We start from the raw sequence: 18,583 nt of genomic DNA on the forward strand, positions 1-18,583 counted from the left end.
ATAATCCAGGCAAGAGATGATGGTGATTTAGGCCTGAGTGGAGATGAAGGTGGTGAAGTGTTCATAGTCTGGATGTGTTTTGAAAGTAGTGTCCATGAGATGTGCTGATGTGAAAGAAAAAGTACAAAGACTTTGGTCTGAACAACTGGAAGCCTAGAGTTGCCATTCATTGAAAGGGATCTGTGGGAGAAACAAATTTGAGGAGGAGAAAGAAATCAGGAGTGTGATTTTGAACAAGCAAGTTCTAGATGCCTCCTCAGTATTGAGATTACGATGTTGACCCCGCGGGTAAATACATGAGTCTGCAATACAAAGAGGCTGAACTAGAGGTTTGGATGTCAACATAGAGGAGTGGTTTAAAGCCATGAGACTGGGTGAAGGAATGAGTGTAGAGATAGAAAAGAAGTCTAAGAAGAGCCCTGGGCCAATCCAGTGATTAGAGGTCAGGAGGACAAGGCTTACCAACAAGAGAGACTGAAAACGAGTGCTTAACAAGGAGAAGGAGAACCAGGAGCAAATAGTGTCCTAGAAGCTTAATCTAGAAACTGTTTCAAAGGAGTGGTTGGTGGTATCGAATAAGCTCTGATGGATCAAGTACGATGGGTGCTGAGATTTGACCTTTGGTTTTAGCAATATGGATGCCTTTGAAGACTTTCACAGGAGCATTTCTGTCGAGTAGTGAGGAGACAAAGGCTAGGTTGGTGTTCCCTCAAGAGAGAATGGGGACACAGGAATTGGAGACAGCAAAAATAGATATCTCTTTTGAGGAATTTCTCTCAGAAAGGGAGTAGAGAAATGGGACTGTTGCTGGAATAAGATATGGGATTAAGAGAATTTTTTTCAAAGATAGGAGCTATTATAGTGTGTTTGATGCTGATATGAATAATACAGTAAAGAGGGGAGACTTGCTGGAATGAGCTTGAGTAAAGGAAAGGAGATGGAGGGATTGGTTTTAGTGGGAGCACAGACTGTTCATCCACAGTGGCAAAGGGAAGGCAAGAGGACTTTGGCACAAATACGGGTAAACTGATAGATTCTCATTGCTTTTATTTTCTCAGTGAATTAGGAAGCAAGATCACCTGCTGAGCCTGAGGAGGGGGAAGGAGATACAAAGTGAGAAGAGAGGAGAAAGTGTGACCTACTCATCCAGGAACCTAGAGAAATGGCCTGTGATTACAAGTGTGATTACACTTGCAGTCAGTGGTCATAGGTATATAGTGAGGTCGGTCAGCAGAGTTTTCCTCCAGCCAGATTCACCTGTGCAGATAAGGTAGAGAGTAGGATTGACCTAGGATTTATCTATGATTGGGGTTTGCCTGGTGATAATGATAGAGGAAGAGGGGGCAAGATAGTTGGAGTGGTGTTCAAAAGAGGGGGATTATAATGATGGACCATGGACTCTAAGCTGGGTGAAGGACAGTGAAAAGATCAATGGATTCTAGAACTGGGGATTAAAAATATTGGAGTAAAGATATTTGAGGAGGTGAGTTGAAAAGATAGGGGGTGGCTGGAGAGTGGGATGCTAAAAATTGAGACTGTGGAGGGGTTCAAGTTATTGGTAATGACAAGTTCTAGGGTATGACTGGGAAAGAGTAGCTGTGGTCAAGTGAAGGACTGGATTCTGAGAAGAGAGGAGGATGTCAAGGATCATCTTTGCAGATATTTAAATCATTACACATTTCGTTTCTAGGAATTTATCCATTTCTTCCAGCTTGTCAAATTTGTTGGCATATAATTGTTTATAGTGGTCTCTTCTGATGCTTTGTATTTCTTTGGTATCAGTTGTGATGTGTCCTCTTTCAATTCTGATTTTATTTATTGAGTCCTCTTTTTCTTGGTGAGTGTAGCTAAAGATCTGTCAATTTTGCTTATCTTTTCAAAGAATCAGCTCTTAATTTCATTGATCTCTCCTGTTGTCTTTAGTTTTCTATTTAATTTATTTCTACTATGGTCTTTCTTATTTCCTTCCTTCTGTGAACTTTGAGCTTCATTTGTTCTTTTTCCTAGTTCCTTGAGGTATAATTTTAGGTTGTTTGTTTGAGATTTTTCTTTTTTCTTGATGTGGGCATTTATCTCTATGAACTTCCCTCTTAGAACTGCTTTTGCTGCAGTCCAAAAGTTTTGGTATGGTGTATTTTCATTTTCATCTGTCTCAGCTATTTTTTTTTGATTTTTAAAATCATTATGCATTTTGATAAGAACAGTGTTGGAGAGAGTATCATGGCCAGGAGCTAAAATCTTTAAGGAATGAGGTTGGAGGTGTCATGTTAATGACTGCCACAAGGAGAGTTAGGGATTGTGTGGTCTGATAATGTGAGATTGAAAGATGCAATTTTAGAGAGGTAGGTGAGACCATAGTTTGGAAGTGGCAACAAGAAATGAGAACACCTACTCTGTCTCCAGGCCTGATGGAAGGAGGAGTGAGAATGAAGACAGCCAGGACTGAAGAGGGCTGCAGAGAGAGCCAGGTTTCAGTTGGCAGTGGCTTTCAACCTTGGCTGCATGTTAAAATCACCAGAGAGGCCTTGTAAACATACCATTTCCTGGGTCCCTGCACCCTCTGAGATTCTGACTCAGATAGTCTGGGGTGGGGCTCAGGCTTAGGTAATTTTTTTAACTCCCAGGTGATTGAGTGTGCCGCCAGGGTTGTGTCCCAAGCAGGAATGTTCTGAGAGAAGGCTGAGTAATTGGGGATGATAGGATGTGTTTCTGAGGGCCTAGAGAAAGGGTTCTGGAGTTTGAGATGGGTGGGGCATCTTTTCAAAGTTTACTGGCCCTTCAAATTTCTGTGAATTGCCTATTCATTGCATGACTCTTTTTTTCTATTGGTAAATATTTGATTTTTTTTTTTTTTTTGGTTTGAGCTTTTTATTGAAGTATTACATGGATATTGAAGTACACCTGCACACATCGTGTAATGAGCACCCAAATCAACAAACAGAATATTACTCTTACCAGTTTCACCTCACTCCAGCGGGACTCCCACCCACACTTGGAGGAGCTCTGAGGAGGGGCCCACGGGTGGCCGTGTACCCACAATCCATCTCTTTTTCAGAGGGTTCTTTCCTGTTCTGTGTCTCGAATTTGAAACAAAACCGAATCTGAGCCTTCTACAGTGCAAGCTTTATTCAATGGCCAGAGAATGGAGAAGTGGGAACTTAAGTTCACAAATCAACTTCTCAGCTCCTGGGGTGATTAAGCAATTGTTGTAAGGGGTCTCGGTAATGAAGGGGAGGAATATTCATAGTTATTTGGGGAAATGGACAGGCTTTTCAGGGGAACAAGGGTGCCACCTCTTTTCTTTTTTTATTTGGTTATATCCTGCTGTTGCCATGGCAGCTGTAAATTATAGCACCTGTGGGTGTGTTGTGTAGCATGGTAATATATGACAATGAGTGTATGATAAGCTGTAGGGTCTATGTCAGGTCAAGTCAGGCTGCCATGTTGCCTTCAGCTGGTTTTAACTGGTTTCAACTATATGTCTCAGTCATCTCCTTCCTCTCTTTGTGGTTTCCTGTAAGCTGAAGAGAATGTGTTAGGCTTGTTCTGAGCAGGGCTGTGGTTAAAGTCTTATGGGGTTGGTGGGCTGGGTAACATTACTAGCACCCAGAAGCCACACTTGCACCGCCCCCCCCACCCCCCCCAACACTTCTATTCACTATCCCCTCTACTTGGGAAAATTTGATTTTTAAAAAGGATCTTATGCTGCCTACCTTGAACAACAAGATAGATTTCGTATCAAACTGTACTGGCCTTAGGTTATATGGTAAACCATATATATTTCTCTTTTGCTGTTAAGGTACATAGGATACATACAAAAGGGCTTGAAAAAATTTAAGATAATGTTTTTTCATCTGAAAACTTGCCTCTTGGCAGTGCAGTGGAGTTGGAGACACATAAGAGACCCTGTCCTTTTCTGCCTGGTCTTTCATTAGCTCTACCCCTGCCTGATCGGAATGAGCTAAAACTTCTGGCAGGTGGAAACGTGCTCTGAGTGGTAGGGCCTCACCCAGTTGGCCAGGACAGTTTGGGTCTTCCACGCCTGCCTGACTGTGGTTCTGAGTCTAGGGTTAGGGCTTGCAGAACAACTGTAAGCCACGTTTGAGTCAGAGAAGAGCTCTGAGGAATAGTTACCACCGTTTTTCTTAACTATGAAATATATTGAATAAATGTAAATTGTCAGATTCTGCTTTTGGCATTGGTACCTATTAATTTCCAGTATTTTGACCACGCTGTTAAAAAAAAAAAAAAGCTAGATTTTTTTTTTTGATTTGTGATGCAGCTTTTTTTCTCCCCAAATCTCCCCAGTACACAGTTGTATATTTTAGTTGTGAGTCCTTCTAGTTGTGGCATGTGGGATGCTGCCTCAACATGGCCTGATGAGCAGTGCCATGTCCGTGCCCAGGATCCGAACTGGCCAAACCCTGGGCTGCCGAAGCAGAGCGTGCGAACTTAACCACTCGGCCATGGGGCTGGCCCCCAAAAGCTAGATTTTTGATCTGTAAAATGACCAACACAATGAACTTAATTTTTCATTTCTTGACAGAAAGCTGGGAAGCAAAAGCTGGTAGGCCATTATGATGAAGACTTTTTGCTACTGTCAGGAGCAGGGAATAACAGTTTCTTTTATTTTAGCTATACCTTTAGCATCTGCTGAAGAATAAACCTGATTGAAAATAACACTGTAAATATTAAAGACAATTGGAAAAAATGGTAAGGACAAAAATACTGCTTGCTTGCTTTTAAATAGTCACTTTGTACCACATTCTCTACAATTCTTTGAAGTTTAGATGAGTACGATATCAGAATATTGTTATAAATAAATGTATCAATAACTTATCAAGTTTCTTGAGTGAAGTATTTTCATCTTCATGTCCGTCTCCTTACCTGTTATAATAGTGACATAGCTCCGGTGCTTTGTGAGGTTGTATGATAGTGAGTAAAGACAGCTTAGTATGTTAAATGGTCACATACCAAGTCTTCCGAGGTCTGGTGCAGGATGTGGATAGTGGGGGAGGCTGTGTATCTGTGTGTGGGGCGAGGGGCAGGGAACATGCGGGAGCTCTCTGTACGTGCTGCTCAATTTCTCTGTGAACCTAAAACTGCTCTAAAGATAAAGTTTACTATTAAACAAACGAAAAAGTAATTTTCAGCCTTTGTTGATGGAATGTTGCAATCTTTAACAATACTTTGTAACATAAAGTTATTTCCTTATCCATCATAAGGCTTTCATTTGACAGTATACGGCTGTTTCTTAATATTTGCTGTCAGTGAATATGAAAAATAACTAGCCGTCATCCTCTCAGATATTCGAATCTTGTTATTTTACAGGTGAGCAAACCTAGGCCTTTAGAGATTGTGGGGACTAGGGCTCAGGTTTCCGAAGTTTTAATTCATTGTCACCAGAACCACGAATTTCATTCCATGATCCTTCCGTAAATACTCTATTCCTAAATCTAGCTGATGTCCTTAAAAATGTTGCCTCCATATAGTTTTCTTTTGTACATTCACTTTTTAGAACAGGCAATCATTTATAAAAAAATAAAACTGTAGCTGTCTTCTCTCTGTGTAAGTTACCTGGGTAAATTTATTTCTCAATTTTCAAAGACTACCTTACTAATATTTATATATGTTAATTGAGGCCAAAAAGTGGACATCTGGATTATTATATTGGAGGGGATTTCCCTTTACTTTTAGGTTGACTGTAATTCTCCCTACTTTTTAGTGTTCCTCTGGTAAATTTGGGTAGGATGTTAATAACCATAATCAGTTCTTTCCAGGAAAAAGAGCCTAGGTAGTGTTTCTAGGGGTTTAGTTGTATTGAATACCTGAGAATTGCTACAGTCAGTAAGTATTTACATATCATGGATAATGTTCTTGTGTAATAGGGATTAACTACATAATATATTTCAATACTTTACTTTTAAAAATTAATATTCTGAGATCATGTAGAATGGCCATTCATTTGATTAATTTTTCCTTTTAAGGTTGTGTTCTAGGTGTTTATTAATCTGCTGGTTAGCAGTTTCATAACTCATAAATTATTCATCCTGAATGATACTTTCTACTCCCTGGGAACTGGTTCTTTCACCTTTCCCAGTCCTTCCTCCTGAACGCAAAGATTGGTTAACCTTCTAAAATTTTATTTCTTTTCTAATAGTACAATATCATCATTTTATATATTTTAATTATTGGAATCATCAAATATGTCATCTATTGGCTGTTTTTTACTTAAATGGATTAATTTGAAAATTGAAGTGATGAAGATGCTATAGTCCGATGTTTCCACACACTTACTGTTTTCAAGGTATTATTTGTTTGGCTTCAAAATTAAAAAGTCTATTTTTCTGTTCTTCATTGCCCTGGGAGGATGAAATGCTGAGCCCTGGTTTCAAATATAAGGAAAGTAAACTTCTGGTCTCTCTTTCTTTCTCCTCTGTATTACATCATGGCATTTTGACTTGGAAGAGACTTTCAAGGATGATTTGGATCAACTTTTTCAATTTAAAATGAGGAAAGTAAGACCCAGAAGTTAGGCGACTTGCTTGAGTAAGACCTTATTGCTGGTCTCAGATCTTGGACTCTGGTATCAAACCCTGACCCTCACCCCCTTTTTTTGCCTTTTGTGGCCCTGATGTTTCCCAGCCACTCTATTCTGGGCCAGTCTAATTTGCAGTACTGTTGTTGTTTTCTTGGCAGCCTTGTCCACACTTCTTCCTGAAGACCTATAAAAGCATAGACTTGGAACCACAATGGTTACCCATATTTCCCCCAATCTGTGCTGTTTTCCCCCCTATATACAACATTGCTTTATCCATGCCAACCAGCGGAGAAAGCCCTATGGAAGCTGCTAGGGGCACTGTGGTGCCCCCTCCACCCTTTCCTCTGCCCCACCAAGATGTTCACATCCTCATCCTTGGAACCTCTGAATGTTTTAGGATACATGGCAAATAAGGTTGCTAGTCAGCTGGCCTTAAAATATGGATGTTATCCTGGATTAATGTAGTGATCCCAGTGTAATCACAGGGTCCCTAAAAGTGGTGGAGGGAATTGGAAGACAGAACCAGAGAGATAGCAGCATGAGAAGGACTAGGCCTGCTAGCTTTGAAGATGAAGGAAGGGGCTACGAGTTAGGGAAAGTGATGACCTGTACAAGCTGGAAAAGACAGAAAAACAGATTTTCCCATAGGGCCCCCAGAAAAGAATGAATCCTACTGACACCTTGATCTTGGCCCAGTGAGATCTGTTAGACTTCTGATTAACAGAACTGTAAGATGATAAATTTGTGTTGTTTTAAGCCACTAAATTTGTGGTGATTTGTTAAAGTAGCCATAGAAAACTAATACAAGCACTTATACTGCTCCTCAGAAAAAGTCACCCACTTTGCTTCTCCCCCTTCCCTTATCATCTGGTGATTTCCTTGGCTACCTTGATTTCCCTTACATATCCTGGCTCCATGTTTCTCATCTAGATGCTTGGATAAAACAACCCACTGTAAGACTGTTGACTCTAAATGAGCTGTGACTGTCCTTAGGACACCTCAGTATTCGCTCATTGACTTTACAAAACATAACCAATGTTAAGAGGATACATAAAATTTCAAAACTGTTCTGCTGTTGGCTGCCACTTTCCAGGAATTCAAGGTCAGATACTGATCCATACTCCTAATTGCCCTGCCCTAATCCTCAAGAAATTATTTTTGTCATCTTGTGATGTTTATCAGGGAAACTACCTGTTTGGTTACAAATGCAGCTGCTCATGGCGTTGTTATTCATGATGGAGACTGAGCGAGACACGTATCTTGTTTCTTACCTGACAGAGGGAGAAAATGCTGGGCCGTTCCCTGGTTACCTATTTTATTGGGCTGACTTGCTCAGCAGGCTAAAGTGCATGTTTGACAGCTCAACTTGCCCAATGTGGCCAACACTTCTATTAGCTCCTGCAAATGATATGTTCCTTGACCTGATGCAGCACCAAGTTTTTTCTCATTGCCCAATGGCTGTTGTTGAGTTAATTGGTTTTGGTGGCTCAATTTTTAGAAGCCTCAGTGGGTCAGTGTGGATGAAATAGGTCAACTGACTTTCCCATCCCTTTTCAAACGAATGTAATTCTTTCTGTGGCTGAAGGCTTGAATTCACCCAAAGTTTCTGTCTTCTCAGCAGATTCTATGTTAGGGCTACCAGAAAGGCAGAATCCATAATTCTGAGTTTCTGCTCTTGCTTACTTCCTGGCAGGGAAATTTTTTTTAATTGATGTCATAATAGTTTATAACATTGTGAAATTTCAGTTGTACGTTATTATTTGTCCGTCACCATATGTATGTGCCCCTTTACCCCTTATGCCCACCTCCTAACTCCCAACCTCCTTCCCCTCTGGTAACTACTAATCTGTTTTCTCTGTCCATGTATTTGTTTATCTTCCACGTATGAGTGAAATCATACGGTGTTTGTCTTTCTCTGTCTGGCTCTATCTCAATTAACATGATACCCTCAAGTTCCATCCATGTTGTTGCAAATGGGATGATTTTGTCTTTTTTTATGGCTGAGTAGTATTCCATTGTATATATATATACACACATCACTTTTTCTTTATTCATTCATCCGTTGCTTCCACGTCTTGGCTGTTGTGAATAATGCTGTAGTGAACATAGGGGTGTGTAAATCTCTTTGAATGGTTGATTTCAAGTTCTTTGGATAAATACCCAATAGTGGAATGACTGGGTGCTGTGGTATTTCTATTTTCAACTTTTTGAGAAATCTCCATACTCTTTTCCACAGTGGCTGCACCAATTTGCGTTCCCACCAGCAGCGTATGAGGGTTCCCTTTTCTCCATATCCTCTCCAACGTTTTTTTTTGTCTTGGTAATTATAGCCATTCTAACAGCTGTAAGGTGATATCTCATTGTAGTGTTGATTTGCATTTCTCTAATGATTAGTGATGTTGAACATCTTTTCATGTGGTTGTTGGCTATCTGTATATCTTCTTTGGAAAAACATCTATCCTCTGTCCATTTTTTTATCGGGTTGGTTGTTCTTTTGTTGAGTTGTATGAGTTCTTTATATAGTTTGGAAATTAACCCCTTGTTGGAAATATGATTTGCAAATATTTTCTCCCAGTTAGTGGGTCTTTTTGGTTTGTCTGTGGTTTCCTTTGCCTTGCAGAAGCTCTTTAGTCTGGTGAAGTCCCATTTGTTTGTTTTTTCTTTCATTTCCCTTGCCTGAGTAGACATGGTATTCAAAAAGATCCTTCTAAGACCAATGTCAAAGAGTGTACTGCCTGTATTTTCTTCTAGGAGTTTTATGGTTTCAGGTCTTACCTTCAAGCATTAATCCATTTTGAGTTAATTTTTGTGTATGGCAAAAGATAATGGTCTACTTTCATTCTTTGCGTGTCACTGTCTAGTTATCCCAGCACCATTTATTGAAGACACTTTCCTTTCTTCCATTGTATGTTCTTAGCTCCTATGTCAATTAGCTGTCCATGTGCGTGTGGTTTTATTTCTGGCCTTTCACTTCCGTCCCATTGATCTGTGTGTCTGTTTTTGTACCGGTAACATGCTGGTTTGTTTTTTTGGGTTTTTTTTTTGAGGAAGATTAGCCCTGAGCTAACACACCCCCCCCCCCAATCCTCTTTTTTCTGAGGAAGATTGGCCCTGAACTAACATCTGTGCCCATCTTCCTCTATTTTTATGTGGGATGCCTGCCGCAGCGTGGCTTGATAAGTGATGTGTAGGTCTGTACCTGGGATCTGAACCAGTGAACCGCAAGCCACTGAAGTGGAGCACTCAAACTTAACAGCTACACCACTGGGCTGGCCCACTGTGCTGTTTTGATTACTGTAGCTTTGTAGTACATTTGAAGTCAGGGATTGTGATGCCTCCAGCTTTGTTCTTTTTTATCAGGATTGCTTTAGCTATTTGGGGTCTTCTGTTGCCTCATGAATTTTAGGATTCTTTGTTCTGTTTCTGTGAAGAATGTCATTGAGATTCTAATTGGGGTTGCACTGAATCTGTAGATTGCTTTAGTTATAATGGACATTTTAACTATATTTATTTTTCCAATCCATGTGCATAGAATATCTTTCCATTTCTTTATGTCATCATCAATTTCTTTCAATAATGTCTTAGAGTTTTCATTGTATAGGTCTTTCAGGTCCTTGGTTACATTTATTCCTAGATATTTTATTCTTTTTGCTGCAGTTGCAAATGGGATTGTATTCTTGAATTCTCTTTCTGTTAGTTTGTTATTAAAGTATAGAAGTACCACTGATTTTTGCAAGTTGATTTTGTACCCTGCAACTTTACTGTAGTTGTTGATTATTTCTAATAGTTTTCCGATGGCTTCTTTAGGGTTTTCTATATATAAAATCGTGTCACCTGCAAACAGCAAGAGTTTCACTTCTTTCTGGCAGGGAAATTTTTTATTGATGAAAAATTTCTTGATCGACTGTGAAGTGAGGACCTTGCTGGGCCCTCCTTCCTGCACTATCCAGGAATTTCCCAGTTAAAGGGAAGAGGATATTCCATATCTTTGTAGACCTGAGGGACGTTAGTCAGTGTCACAAACCAATGAATTCACAGAGACAGTGTATCGTTGAGTCCTGCTTTTTTCTTTTATCCATTATGATAATCTCTGTCTTTTAATCATAGTGTTTAGACAACTTACATTTAATTATCCGTATGATCAAGTTTGAATTTGCCATCTTGTTCTTTGTTTTCTGTGTGTCTCATCTGTCTTTGTTCCCCTTTTTTTCATGTTTTCCTGCTTTCTTTTGGATTAATATTGTTTTGTGATTCCATTTATTTTTTTTTAAAGATTTTATTTATTTCCTTTTTTCTCAGCAAAGCCCCCTGGTACATAGTTGTGTATTTTTGGTTGTGGGTCCCTCTAGTTGTGGCACGTGGGATGCTGCCTCAGCGTGGCCTGACGTTTGCACCATGTCCGAGCCCAGGATCTCAACCAGAGAAACCCTGGGCCGCCGGAGCGGAGCCTGTGAACTTAACCACTCGGCCCCTTGTGATTCCATTTTATCTCCATTATTGGCTTATTAGCTATACCTTTGTTTATTTTTTAATGGTTATTCTAGGGTTTATAATATATATCTAACTTTATGAGTTTACCTTTAAGTAATATTCCCTTTCCTTTAAGTAACATACCATTTCACACCAGAACCTTACAACAGTATACTACCATTATACTCCTCCTTTGTGCTATTTTTGTCATATTTTACTTCTACATGTTATAAACCCATATACTTTGTTATTAAGTTTGATTTAAACAATTAAGTTTTTTTCCTGCTTTATTGAGGTATGGGGGAAAATATAATTCATTCATTAACTGTTAAAGAACCTTTATCAGGTATTTTGAATTTTCATGTCAAAATTATTGTTGAGCACACCTAGGGAAAATTAAATTCAATTTACATTTTTGGCTTTATTTATTATAAAACTTTCAAGTGATAGTAATTTTGGAGTATAGATTTCACTTGGCTTTTTTATTCTTCAAGCTATTCAAAGAATTTTTAGGATGCCGGTATATTTTTAATCTATTTTCTCTCTCTGATCTTTCTCCCTCAGGACAAGTATGATGGATTTGTGGTTGTAGTTTTAAGTTTGAAGCCATCAAGGAAGCATTTAAAATGTCTTTAGGCAAGCTTGTTTTCCCTGTCTTCTTGTCTTGTAGTGATGAAAGCTAAGTGTCTCTTTTTATGCCTTTTTTAAAAATATGTCATCTCTAGATGCTGGCAAACAAGTTGGAATTTGAATGACCTGTGAAATCTTTCACAACAGTGACTGCAATGAGGGAAAAGGAAACGCTAGGGCAGATTCCGAGCTAGAGCCGATGTAATGCATCCCTGGGAGGCAGTGCTGGAACTCAGTTAGCTTTGAGCAGGTGAGTTAATAGCAGAGGGTATTTGCGAGAAACAAGTGTGGATAACAGAAGAAAAGAAATGGAAACAGTAAGACCATTGATAATAAAATACAGGCAGGAGTAGGATTTGGGGCCTCTGTGGAAATCTTTAGAGGCCAAAGACTCTAAAAACCAAGACTGCTTCATTTTTCTTTTGATGTAACAGTCATTAAAAAATAATAATAAAGCTCAGGCCTGTATCAAAATGGAAACTCACCTATATTATCTCAATGTTGTTTTTTAATCTTTGTATTATAGCATAGAGCAGCGTCATATACACAAGGCCTTGTGCATTTCATTGAAAACAAAGGCAGGCATACTTGGAACTGAATCGACCGTTGTGGCTGTGAAGATAAATATAGCACTTTTCAGGTAGTGAACTCATGAATAATCAATGATCCAGCAGAGGACAAAAAGTGACATATGGCAGCCTGGTGTGGATTAAGTGTGATTGTCACATTCCCCTCCCCACCTTTTCCCTTCTCTAATTTACTGAAAGAAACAAAGCCAGCCTCACACAGCCAGAACACAGAACCTCTGGAAAATCTACTTAGGGAAAGTGTTAACAGAGGAGTTTATTCATTAAATATCTCCTCTACTGTTTGGTTGTTTTAACAGTCCAGCCCGTTGTTTGTGTTAATTGAAATTTTATTCAAAATGAAAATTTGACTTGAATTCTTCAAATAAAGTTAAACTGGTAAAGTAGTTTTTTTTTTTTTTAATTACCACTACATCAGTATCTCCAAATACATAACACTCAACCAGTTTGCTAATTTTGTTGAATGGTTCTCTGTAAATAAACCACAAATGCATTGTAGCTGTGTATAAACAAAAATAGAAGGCCGCCTTGATTTTTCCCTTTGTGTCAACCAACACTTCCTTGAAGATACTGATTTTATTATTTTTCACAAAAAATAACCAGATTTAATGGAAATTCCTTGGTAACACTGATGTTTTTAGAACAGTGTTCTGAGGAGCGGTTAATGGGGAGGTGTTTGTTCACAGCCCAGACAGTAACTCTGCTGCTTTAAAACATCAGTCTGCCGTGGTGGCTACTGAAGGCTCGAGTGTTTAGTCCAATAAGTCAGTTCCCACCTTGGATTTGCCTGGCTTTGTACCACGAATTTGATTCTGAAAGATTTAACGTTGGAGATTCTCTAAATAGCCCAATTCTCCAGTTCTCTAAATTCCACTCTAGTCTTTCCAAACCCTTGGAAATTGGCAGAGGAATTAACAGTAAGTTTTGATTATGTACATGTGATATGAAGTCATATAAAGAATTACTTTTTGTTCTGAATGGCTCCTCCGACTCTCCCACAACCCCAAACAAGGTTCAGGAAACTCGCTGTTAGAATTGTAGATTCCCATCTGAATGTGAAATATTTGTTGATTTGTTTGTAAATAATGTGTATCTTATGTTGTGGAAGTTTTAATGAGAACTCAGAAATGAAGGTCTGATTTGGGTTAGAGCTGTAATATTGGACACCAGGTGATGGTGAGTGGGCCAGAATTCAAGTCTGTGAGAGTAGGATGTCCATGGCGCATCTCTGTCCCTCTTTCAGAAGCACTTAGACAGTGATTTCTGTGATACAGTTGGCCACCACTGGGAGCTGCCATAGTGGAGAGATTACTAGAGACACGCTTTTTTTTTTTTTCTTGGTGGCTTAGAGAATCCTCTGACTGTCTTCACTGATGGCTTCCAGAGGGAGTAAACATGAAGGGAATATAGTCTAAAGTTTCTTCAGAACTCATTCTCCCCTTGGTCCTTTTGCCCATTCCAGATGCTGAATGGTGTTGCAGGCTACACTAAAGCTTTTGGATTAGATCAAGAGCATGGTCATTAGCACTAGAAAGAGTGCCACTTTTTGAGCTAGTAGTCAGGTATGGTAGTTAAGAACATGCACTGTGAATCTCTGCTGAAAGATGGTGGTGATATATTGTATTTTTCAAAGATGGCTGTACTTCTAACCGCCTGCTCTTTATAGTCTGTCACCTTGGCACTGCTCCATTGAGAGGAGGGGGTCTCTGTCCTCTCCTCTTGAATCTCTACAGGCTTGTGATTTGCTTACGACTGATAGAATGTGGCAAAAGTGCTCATGATGTCCGGGGCTAGGTCAGAAGAGGCAATTCAGCCTCCACCTTGTTTTCTGGGGCACTTGCATTTGGATCCCTGTGCTGCCATGTAAGGTGTCCTGCTATTTCTGAAATTGCCATGCTGTGACAAAAGCCCAGGCCACAAGAGAGGCCATATGTAGGTGCTCCAGTTGACAGCTCCCGCGGAGATTCTAGCTGATGGTAGCATTAATAATCATACATGTAAGTGAAGATTTCCCCAGTTGATTCCAACCCCCAGCCATCAAGTCATCCCTAGCTGTTCAGTCTTCTTAATTGTAGCCTCAGACGTCGTGTGGTACCTTTGTGCCCTGTCCACATTCCTGACCCACAGAATTTGTGTGTGCTAAAATTGTTTCTCAAACCACTATATTTTGCTATAATTTGTTATACAGCAATAGTAACTGGAATAAAAACCTTGGCAAATTACTTGACTTCTTTGTCCCTTAACTTCCTGTCTTTAAAGGCTGATGATAATAATAGCATTCCCTCAGAGAAATGAGTTAATACACGTAAAGCACTTATAAAAGTAACTGGAACGTAGTGAGGATTTATTAAATCTTAGCTATTAACTAAGAGAAATCCAGTAGATTACTAAATGTTTTGGGGAGACTAGTCATGTTAGAAATAGTGATTCAGCTTGACTTTATTAATGAAATGTTCATTATGATATGTAAAAAGGAAAAAAATGACGTAATTTTTCTTAATTTGGAATCTTTTCCATCCATTGAGGAGATGGGGTTCTGGTAATTGTCCTTAAGAATATCAATGGGTATGGTTTGGATGTGTCCTCAAAATAGCCATGGCTTTCCTTAATTGTCTATTTAGAGATACCATCTGTGAATTAAACTGAATGCTTTTGAAACCTCTTTGTATCATTGCCTTTGATCACATTCTGGAATAACAAATTCTCTATGTTTACTGGGTAGAGTGGTTAGAGTAGAACTTTAAAAAATCATCCTAAAATGATCTCTTTCAAATTTTAAAGTGATATGGAGAAGAAATGTGTTTACATCACCATGTATAAAATCATTATCGTAAGCCATTTTAAATGTGTACGGTCATTACAGTAAGTCCTGATCTTCATCTTTCTGGTGTGAAAGAATTCTAATTATTTCACTCTGTGTGTCACTTCCTGTCACCATGACATTTTGGTTGACTATCTTTTTAAACATGGAGAATAAAATATCAGTTTCTTTGTTTAAAAAAACTGTACTTCATGGGGATGGCCCAGTGGCGTAGTGGTTGGGTTTGCATGCTCTGCTTCAGCAGTCTGGGGTTCATGGGTTTGGATCCTGGGTGCAGACCTACACACCGCTCATCAAGCCATGCTGTGGTGGCGTCCCACTAGAAAATAGAGAAAGATTGGCACAGATGTTAGCTCAGGGCCAATCTTCCTCACCAAAAAACAAAAAAAACCCCCAAAAACTGTACTTTAAAAAATATTTACTTTAAGCTATCTATGTGTGGTATGCCTTCTTCCATCTTCCCATTAGAATACTCATATAGTCCTGTAATAGCACTGAAGAGTAAAGTAGCAGTCAGCCATTTCTTAGTTTTAGAGGCATTTCCACTAACTACTTGCTATGTTGAATTTGGAGCAGACTGAGAAGGCCTTAGTGGTCTGTTGATGCTTTGACTTCTAAAACAGGATAATAAAATTAGATGGGAAGATCAAAGAGGCTTTGATCTATTTCCATTGTTTATTTATACCTTTGAGACACAGGTTAGCATGAATGAGCATTGGAAACCTGTACTATTTCCTTCATATTATGTATTTCATGATATATCACAGGTTAATTAACCTGACTAGAGATTCCTCTGTCTAACCCCCACTTCCCCACTCCCAACCCCTCCAAACGCCTCCAAACCCACCTTCAACACCATGCTTCATACATCCATTCATAGACTAAATTGCCAGTATGCAGTATGGAAGAGAATGAAAAGAAACTGTTAGAATATTGCGTTCCAGGGCTGTGATGCAGCTGTAGAGGTGTTCAGAGGAACCCTGAGAGAGTTGTGTTCTTAGCATTTCGTATTAGCATTTATTTTTTCTGTTAAAAGACAAATTACAGCATATTCCTAATAATATAGGAATGAATTCTCCTCATAATATGAGAAGAGGGAGTGATAGAAGATCCCAAATCAGTCCAGCACGATTGTGCTGTCTGCACTGTGCTGTTTGTACTGTAAATTCAGCCATGGCCTGTGTACATCAGGCTGTACACATTAAACTTGATCAAATTAAAATGTGAGGAAAATTTCACCATCCTATAGATAGTGATGAGAATCAAGGGTAGTCTGCATACTCTGCCATTTTAAACATTGTATATTTTCTTTTTGCAAAGATAATAATCTTCATGGAGATTAAGAAAGAAATATGTAGCATAAAAGAAGAGAACCATTACCAAAAGATGAGGAAAGACTTAAAAGTAATTCTGAATATGTTTTATGGTATACAGAAGATATTTATGGAAAATCTCAGGTTTTATTCTTAGCAACAGAGCAAAAAATATGACCTCCAGGAAACCAAAATGGAAAGGCATAAGGAAAAATCAGAATGAGATTTTAGGAGTCAGAATGAAGAACAACAAAATAAAGTGAAAATGCAATAGCAAAATAAAAATCTGCAATGACAATTGTAAATAGCAGGGCTGATCCTGCAGAAAATGGGATCAATCCTATATAGAGTGTTTGAGATTGTCTAGAATGAAGGAGAAAATGGTGACAGGGAAATGAAGCGATGAGGGTGAAGATAACAGATACTGAGGACAGAGAGAGAACCTACTGATGAATAATAAGGTGTTCCTAAAGGGGAAGTCAGAGTGAGTGTAAGAGAGGCAAAAAATAAAAGCAGAAGAAAACTTTCTTAAACTGAAAAGATTCTGAATCTGCAGGTCCAAAGTGTAGGCTTCATTGTATTCTAGGCAAAATGAATGAAGATAAATCCCAGTCTTTCTGAATTCTGGTAACATTTATAATTCTTAAAGAAAAAAACTCAAAGATTCAGAAACAAATAGTTTACTCTAATAGTATAGAAGTCAGTCTTACTTTACAGAAGATTTTTATTTATTCTTTAATGGATTCATTGGGCTTCTGAAATCTATGATTTGATGATTTCATTAGTTCTAGAAGAACTTTAGCCATTATCTCATCAAATGTTTTTTACTTTTGCCATTCTGTCTTTCTTCAATTTGTTTTGAAACTCCTATTAAATGTATTTTGGACCTTCTCACGTATCCTGTGCATTTTTTATCCTCTCTTCTGCATTTATCATCTTTTTGTCCACCTGTCCTGAATCTTGTATGGTTACTTCCAGTGATATGCTGATAAACTGGCTCACCAGAGAAAAATAAGCCCAAATTTGTGGCATTTGTTGATTTCCGTAGTGTAAATATTCTCAAGGGCAGTTTCAGGCAGCCAAATGACTTCACTGAGGCAGAGTCAGAAGGAGCCACATAACTGGCCCTCACAGTGTGGCTCACGCAGGCTCCAGCGTACCTCTAGGCTTTTCTCCTGTCCTCCTGTCATTAAGTATCTCTTAAACTGCATCAAATCTGCTTTTAAACCTCTCCATTCAGTTCTTAATTTGGGTTATTATATTTTATTTTTAGTTCTAGAGTTTCTAGGGTTTTTTTTCCTTTTTTCAAATGTGTCACTACTTATAGTTTTCAGTTCTCTGCTAAAAATTACAACTTTTATTTATCCTATCATAGAAAACACAGTTGTTTTTTAGTCTGCATCTAATAATTCCAGTTTCTAAGGTTTTTTCCTGATCGTTTTTTCCTGCCTGCTGTTTCTGCTTTTTTTTCATTCTTGTTTAGTTTCCTTGTGTACTCCATTATTCTTGACTGGGGTCTGGACATTGCATTTGAAAAATTATTTATGAATATTTTTAGGCCCACAGGGTAGGTATTTAGACAATTTGCATTTGCTTCCGATAAACACTTGGGAGTATTCCAGTCCAGACGGGTTATAAACCAAGTTCAAAGTATGGTAAAAGCAATCTGCTCCTAGGCTGTAATCTTCTTCCGGTTATTCTCACCCTAAGGATGTAGCCCTTTGGGATTCCAGCTTATTGTGAGGAGGGTCTTAGGTTAGATGTCCCTCAGCTTTATTTCTATATTGATCACCCCTGAGAGTTAGTGAAAGCAAAGGTTCTAATTTTTCAAGATCAGCAAAGACCTCTTAGAGGAAATATGGCTTCAGAACTTGCTTTCCATGCTGAATTGTCATTCCTCTTTCACTTTTTTTTGATTGTGGTAAAATATACATAACATAAAATTTACCATTTTAACTGTTTTTAAGTATACAGTTCAGTTGCCTTAAGTGCATTCACACTGTTGTGCAAACATCATCACTCTCCATCTCCACAACTTTTTCGTCATCCCAGACTGAAATGTACCATTAAACAATACCCCCCTTTTCCCCCTCCCCCCTGGTAATCACTTTTTCTACTTTCTGTATGAATTTGACTGTTCTAGGTGCCTCATATTAGTAGAATCGTGTATTATCTTTTTATGTCTGGCTTATTTCGCTTAGCATAATGTCTTCAAGATTCA

General features: G+C 38.7%; 1 protein-coding gene across 21 annotated transcripts in view; it reads left to right on the forward strand.

Annotated features, from left to right (window-relative positions):
* The window catches only part of COA1 (cytochrome c oxidase assembly factor 1), a 93,070-nt gene that overhangs the window by 38,745 nt on the left and 35,742 nt on the right, over positions 1–18,583 (forward strand). Inside the window, exon 3 of one of the 21 annotated variants that reach the window (XM_070504387.1) lies at positions 11,737–11,891. The exons of the other annotated variants lie outside the window; for them this stretch is intronic. The gene's annotated coding sequence lies outside the window, so the exon portion shown is untranslated. The remainder of the gene's footprint in view (positions 1–11,736; positions 11,892–18,583) is intronic. 21 annotated transcript variants of the gene reach the window in all.

This window comes from Equus asinus, chromosome 1 (genome assembly GCF_041296235.1).
Source record: "Equus asinus isolate D_3611 breed Donkey chromosome 1, EquAss-T2T_v2, whole genome shotgun sequence".
NCBI lineage: Eukaryota > Metazoa > Chordata > Mammalia > Perissodactyla > Equidae > Equus > Equus asinus.